The following is a 7,723-nucleotide window of genomic DNA, read 5'->3' on the forward strand; positions in this document are numbered from 1 at the left end:
TACAACACTCGAAACATGCATTCCAACTTGAAATGGAGTTGATTGTATTAATAAATATCAACGACTATTATAGAATGAGACCTCTGTCTCTCATAGGCTTGATCTTCGATGTCTGTGGCCTCTCCCTTTTGACTCTGCCCGTAGGCTTACATATATGCCAAGAGTTTTGTTGAACTATCCTGGTTCGACTACTATATCTACTTAATTACAATGATTTTCTCTTGGGTGAATGCTCCTGCATCACTTTAGCAGGGAAAATATATTTTTCCTTCCTAGATGAGTTCAGTAGGTAAAATGAGATTAGGATAGCTCTAGAAGATTGGGAAAAGACTACATTCACATGTCCCTGGGGAACCTATGCATATAGGGTACTACCATTTGGTCTATGTAACACGCCAGCCACATTCCAGTTGGCGGTCCTTGGTATTTTCTCTGATCTTTTGCATGATTGCATAGAGGTTTATATGGATGACTTTACTGTCATGGGTGATACGTTTGATGAAGATTTACATAATTTTTAGAAAGTTTTGCAGAGATGTAGAGACACTAACCTCTCATTAAGTAATGAAAAATATTTTATGATTATGAATGAAGGTATTTTTTGGGGGCATCATGTTTCTACTGCAGGAATTAAGGTTGATCCATCAAAGATTGAAGTCATTGCAAATCTACCCCCACCAACCAATCAAAAGGGAGTCTAAATTTTGTTTGACATGTAGGCTAATATAGAAGGTTTGTTGAAAATTTTACAAAGGTAGCCTCTCCATTATTTAAATTATTGACTAAAGAAGTTGAATTTCATTGGGATGATAAGTGTCAAACTACATTTGATACACTCAAGGAAAAGATTTCCTTAGCACCAGTCCTGAGAGACCCAGATTGGAAATTGCCTTTTCATATTTCCATTGATGCCTCTAATTCAGTGATAGGAGTAGTATTGGGACAAAAGTCGGATCCTGTAACCCATGCTATTTATTCTGTTAGTAAAAACTTAGCTCCTATAGAACTTAATTACACAGTAACTGAAAAAGAATTCCTTGTTGTGATTTATGCTATTAATAAGTTTAGACATTACATCACAGCTATGAAGTTTTTGTACATATTGATCACTCTACCATCCGATATCTCATGAATAAACTAGTTACTAATGGCAGGATTACTAGGTGGATTTTGTTGCTACAGGAATTTGACATCACAATATTGGATAAGCCTAGAAAGGAAAATCAAGTAGCTAATTTCTTATCTAGACTCAACCATGCAAGTGAGGATGTTCTTGTTAATGATTTTCCTAATGAAAATTTGTTTTCTATTTCTGTTAAAACACCATGGTTTGCAGACATGGCCAATTACCTTACTATAGGAAAGTTGCCTCCTTACTTTTCATCTAATCAGAAAAAGTGTTGATTACTCTTAGATTAGGGGATATATTTATTTCATTGGACTTAATTTTATTATCAACAGGTGTGTGTGGGAAGATGAGATCTATGACATTTTGATAGCATGTCATGATGAACCATGTGGAGGACATTTTGGAGACAAGTGAACAACTTACAATATCCTTCGCTCAGGTTACTATTGGCCAAGTATTTTCAAATATGGAAGGGAATATGTCTAGAAGTGTGACCACTACCAGAGAATGGGGCGGCCTGTAAAATCAGATGAGATGTCTTTATAGCCATAGGTTCTCATAGAACCTTTTGAGAGGTGGGCTCTTCATTTTGTAGGTCCCATCAACCCTATGTACAAAGGTAAGAATTATATTTTAGTTTGTACTGATTATGTTATGAAGTGGGTGGAGGAAAGAGCATTAGCTAGAGAAACATAGAAAACAGTGGTAGATTTTATTTTTTCTAATATTTTTGTAAGATTTCGGGTACCTAAGGAAATAGTCATTGATCAAGGTACTCAGTTTGTGTCAAAGCTTATGCAAGGAATTGTGTAGAAATATCAGATTACTCATCGAAAGTCCACCCCTTATCATTCACATGCCAATGGGTAGGTGAAATCAACAAATAAGGTGTTGGAGACAATCCTTACCAAAAGAGTGAAATTACATAAGAAGGATTGGTCTGACCGACTTCCTAAAGAATTTTGGGCCTGCAAGATCACATGGAGAAATACCACTGGCTTTTATCCATACGAATTGCTATAAGGAAATAGATTTTTATTGCCCATTGAATTTTAGATCAAAACCTTTAAAATGGCAACAGATTTGGGTATAGACCTTGATGAATCTCAACAACAAAGAATCCTGTAGCTCAATGAGTTGGATGAGATTAGGTGGGATGCTTTTCAGCGTACTATCTTGATTTAATACAAACAAGATAAATGGCATGGAGGATAGATTAAAAAGAAGTAGTTCAAAGAGGGAGACTAGGCATTACTGTATGATTCAAAATTTAAGAACATTAAAGGAAAATTTAGCACACATTGGCTAGGTCACTATGAACTTGGGAAATTCTTTGATAATGGATCTATTCGGGTTAAAACCATTGATGGTGGAAATGTTACCTTGTTGGTGAATTGGCACAGAATCAAGTTATAACAAAAACCCCAATCCAAGGAGGAACTTGTGGAAGAAATTGTCAAGAAAAGAGAGTTGGAGATGGTGAGAGAAGGGGTCATTCCTTCCACTACCTCTTCTTGATTTCCTGCTGAGACAATGAGCTCTCTCTGTTCCTCCTCGTACTCAGTAAAACATGAGAGGAATGTCTACTAGGTATAGGTTTATTCCTTTTTCCAGGCCCAATGGACTAATTACAGAAAAGGAGACCCCTTGGAGTCTTCTTTTCCAAGTATTTCAGACTCTCTAAAAATGAAATCTAGCGAGCATGGACTACCTTGGGCTCGTTAAAATTACAGGTTAGTAGGTTCTCTCAATAAATTTTGTTTTGAGTTAAATCTAGATTTCTCGTGTTGGACTGACGTGGTATTTCTTAAGGACCTCCTTCCAACAATATTGGCCCATTAACATTTGCAAGTTATCTGGGTGCAAGATCAGAGTCTTATGATGCCTTGAGGTTTGTATGCCCAAATGATAGGCTATCTCGCCAGCAGAAATGAGGAATCAATATGGATCCTTGACAATTGGATCCTAAAGGGGGGTTTGAAATCGGCACATTAATTCACACTCGATAGGATGCATCAAGGTATGTTGGTCCTCGCTCTCATTAAAGGTGATGGGCCTTGCATTGGCTAACCACTGACCTTAATGGATGGTAATCCAATGATCTCATTGTGCATTCGACAGCAACACCTTTACTCATGTGCAGTCAACTATACACAAATGAGGGAGAAGTGTTCATTAATGGTTTGATTTCCTGCAGAAGCTCCACAAGTCATGGTCTGATTTCTTTCAAAAGTTCTACAAGTCATGGTCTAATTTCTTGCAAAAGTTTTGAAAGTCACAATTTGATTTTCTAGAAGACTTAGCAGTTGTGGTTCAATTTCCTGAAGAAAGCTCAATAGTCTGGGTTCCATTTCCTACAGTGACACCCTGGTTTTCTGAAAAACAAAAAGCATAGACAGAGCATTGATTTAAATTTATTTAAAAAGTAATGACAAATTTTAATTACTAGTTGAGGTCATGAATTATGAAGTCATATATCTAAGATAACTATTAGGTGGGTTATCATCTCAAGGACATTGACGCGTCATCCAAAGTACTATACCGTTGGAAGCTAAGAAAGGTAAAGTACAACTGACGATGGGACACTTGAGGTAAAGGGTAATTAACACTATAATTTTAACATTTGTATGATTTTTTGGCTATGGTCACCCTTGCAGAAAAACGTGGTCGTAATCTGGTGCATTATGACTCCAACTCCTTTTTTGATCGCATGATTATGGCATGACCAATAGACATACTCCCCATATCTTCCTGCAGGACGGATCATGATGATAATCATGATCACGACCTGTCTCTCAAAAATCCCATGCTTTATGATAACTTTCTATAATAAGCACTCCCTTATCGCACGAGTCCGTTACAAAGATCAAACCTGATATTTCCAAAGAAGTGCATGTGCCCTATCTCCCAGTCTTTCACCATGTCGAAAGTGTGTTCCCCCATCTGCTTTGAACCATAAGGGCTTGAGTTGTTGGAGGTCAACCATCGTCATAAGGCAAGATTGGAAAAAGCAGGGTGGTTTCCATTTTTCCAGCGATTCAGCAGTCACAACTCAGAAGTGACAAAATATTTTGCCTTGAACATGAATAGTGATAAGGCTCAGGTTGGGGATGTTCAATTGAGGTTTATTGAGGGTTTGGTAGCACGAGCATGCGAGATTTCGCAGTTGGGAGAACGTTGGTTTAAGAACTAGCATTTCAACAAAGGTTTGTGTGCATCCTTCCTCCGTAAAGGGAATGTAAACCCCGACTGGAGTAAGTGAATTTCGCAGGATTTCTTGAAAATTAAGTACCGAAACTTATTGTTTTTCTTGTAGAAAAACATAATGTGTGAAGGTCACTTTGCACTTGTATTCCTCTTTCATATTCGGCTCCTTGCCCATTTTCATGACAAGTCATTAAACCTGCCCTATTGCTTGAGGATGTCACTAATGAAGATGTCAATCGCTACCAAGGAGAGGGGAGCCAATTTAGAGGAGAACATATATCACCTCAGGCTGGTGAAAATCATCTTGTTGGAGGTTTTAAAAGATAAAAAGTGGACATGGGAGGAGTTCTTGTCCAAAAACTACTTTGTAGAAAATGAGGATTATGATTCCTCAGATTCCATGGAGGAAGAGCTGACTGATAAACCAAGGAAAAAGACACGGACGCTTTGGCTACAGATAATAGAGAAAGGGGAAGAGAAAACCCTGACCCTTCAAAGTCTACAGAAGAAAAACTAGTGGAAAAAGCAAAGAAGATGTCACAGACTCAAAGGCCACTAGAAAAGAAGGAAATAATAGATGACCTCGACTCTCCAAAGCCCATTAGGAAGAAGGTTGTAGAAAAACCAAAGAAGAAGAAGAAGCCTCGGACCCTTGGGCTACAAATGAAGGAAGAAGGGCACGAGGAAGTGGTGGTGACAAAGGATACTATGGGCAAACAACCTAAGTCAAAAAATGGAACTTCCACTTCTGCAAAAATATTTACCAGAAACCAGGTTGTTTAGCTGGCTATAAAAGATACTTTATATGCAGAAGTATTGCCTAAGACACCAGATAAGAAGAAGAAGAAACACCATGGCCCACCCAAAGGTAAAGAGAAGATCGAGTCAGTTGAGTTAATCAGTGAAGAAGCAATGTCCTTTTAGGACTCCCCACTGCATGGAAGTGGTATTAACATAGAAGGAGAACTGCAAGCAGAGGAGGACCTTGGGTACCCTTCATCTCTCTAAGGACATCAAGAATGGCAAGTGACCCCTTAGAAGAGATGGTCTCTACAGGAATTGGAAGAAATCATCACTGAGATCACCATTTCAGAGAGAGCCTTGAGAAAGGAAAGCGAGTCCCTAAAGGAGAACAACCTGCATATGCAAAAAGAACATGAAGGGTGGGTCTAGAAAACAGCCTAAATTATGAAAAAGAAGTAGGCTAGGATCGACCATCTAAAAAATAAGAACGAATTATACACGGATAAAATTTCTGCAGAATCCAGTGGTAACTAGTTGGACTAGTTTGTAGAAGTAGAATATCAGTTGCCTGCAGTAGCTGCTAAGGATAAGGAATGATTTCCTTTTTCTTTTTGGGGAAGACGCAACAATTTTTCTTGCATAAGGGGCATGCAAGGAGCTAGGCGTGGGGGAGATGTTGGGGCTTGGTTTCACCCAATTTTGACACAATTTTCCATACTTTACCTCTCGCATTTTGAACTATCTTTAACCCCTATTATGCCTATTTCGGTTATAACACTTATGTTTTTGCCAAAATGGTGTCGTAGGTTGAAGGTATGTAAATTAACACTAAAAAGCATCTTTTACCTTACTTTTAGTATTCCTTAGCTAGTTTTTATTTATTTAATTGCCATGCAAACTAATATCAAGTTCTTGTGCAGATTTGTTTTGATTCAGAAACAAGCCCATAATTCCTACAGACAGTTGTGTGATCCTATTTCCTACAAACGCTTTGGAATTCCTGTAGTCGTGGATTTCCTGTAATTTCTCAGATTTCTTATAGCAACATGAGTGGTTAACCATGTTCCATGAATATATAAGTCAAACAGGAACATGGGTTTTGTGGGGAATATATCATATATTTTTATTGTCCTATTGGTCGTTTCAGATCTACAAACAACACCACCCAAAATCAGAAAGCTTCTCTCGTTGGTCGTTTGGAGGAAAGCTACAACCATGTAACAAATTTCATCTAATCCATGCTTTCAGTCATGGATTAGACTCAGTATGGCTAAAATCAATATTTTGTAATAGTTTTGTTAGCCAATGGCTTAGATTAGTAGCCTCCCTTACTTCAAGCCAGATATGGGCTTTTGTAAATGTATAAATGTTTCCTAGTTTTTATGATAGGGTGTTGTTAGATTGTTGGGTTGGTTTTACCTAAGACTGTGTATCAGATTGTACTTGACTATATCTTTTTCAGATTAATATAAGATTTTATGTTCTATCTACTTCTATGAGAAATCTCTTCTAATTTGAAGGGGTTGTGAGAAAGGGAGGGCCCCCTTTGCTCACAACTCCCATAGTTTAGTATTTATGCATTTTATTTACGTTAGGTAGCAACAATTTATTGTTACACTTAATGCACTCTTTCTAATATATCAGCAACACTGGATTAAATGAACTCGTTTCCTGTTCATGTGTAGATTCAGTTAATGAGAATTTGATTTCTAACATTTCTTGAATTTCTGAGTTTGTTGTAAGTTGATTTCTTTATTTTTTCTTAATCATCATCAACAATCTTAAGAGTTGTATAGGGAATTTTGATCCACTCTATAGCCTTTGTTACTAAGTGATTTATGCAGGAAAGAGTCATTGGTTTTGTGTGGTTGTCTAAGTTAGATAAATCAGCGCTTACAATGTTAAGCCCGCATATATTTTTCATGCATCTCACAATCTTACCTGCCATGGGTTGATGATTTATGTGAATCAAATTATAACGCTATAATTGACTCAACAAGGAGTTGATGATGTTGTTGTTGGGATGCTTTAGTAATGAATATATGTTGGTTGTATATGCACTTTTTATGCATGTCATGGTCTATATGTTGTTATGCATGCATTGTCATGGTTATAGTTATGCATGTATTATAGGTCAAACATCCATTATGAGGTTATTGGACGTATTTTGTGTCATCATGATGTTGTTGGTTGTTATGATGCTAATACATTGTTTGAGATAGAGCAGGAGATGTAGATCATAAAAAGTGATGTTGTAGCGCTATACTTCGGGGTAAGACCATATCATTATATATATATATATATATATATATATATATATATATATATATATATATATATGTATGTATATGTATGTATGTATGTATGTATGTATGTATGTATGTATGTTGGGGATGCATGTATGTGGTTAATGGTTGTTATAAGAATTAGGATTAGTTTGTTGGGCATGGAATCCTACCAAGGCATGTTTTTGGGCTTAAAGCACATGTTTTGACTGAATCTTGTTGTAAAAGCTCTGCGAATTGCAGGCGCGGGGCACGAAAGTATAATAGAGTCACAGGGTTGTCCACCCTAGTTTTTATAATGTAATGTTGGTTGGATAGACCTATCCATGGTCCACGGACCATGGGATTGTATAAATAG

This window comes from Pinus tabuliformis, chromosome 5_1 (assembly GCF_031772625.1).
Source record: "Pinus tabuliformis cultivar Carrire ecotype Pingquan chromosome 5_1, CPIR1, whole genome shotgun sequence".
In the NCBI taxonomy this organism is placed as follows: Eukaryota; Viridiplantae; Streptophyta; class Pinopsida; order Pinales; family Pinaceae; genus Pinus; species Pinus tabuliformis.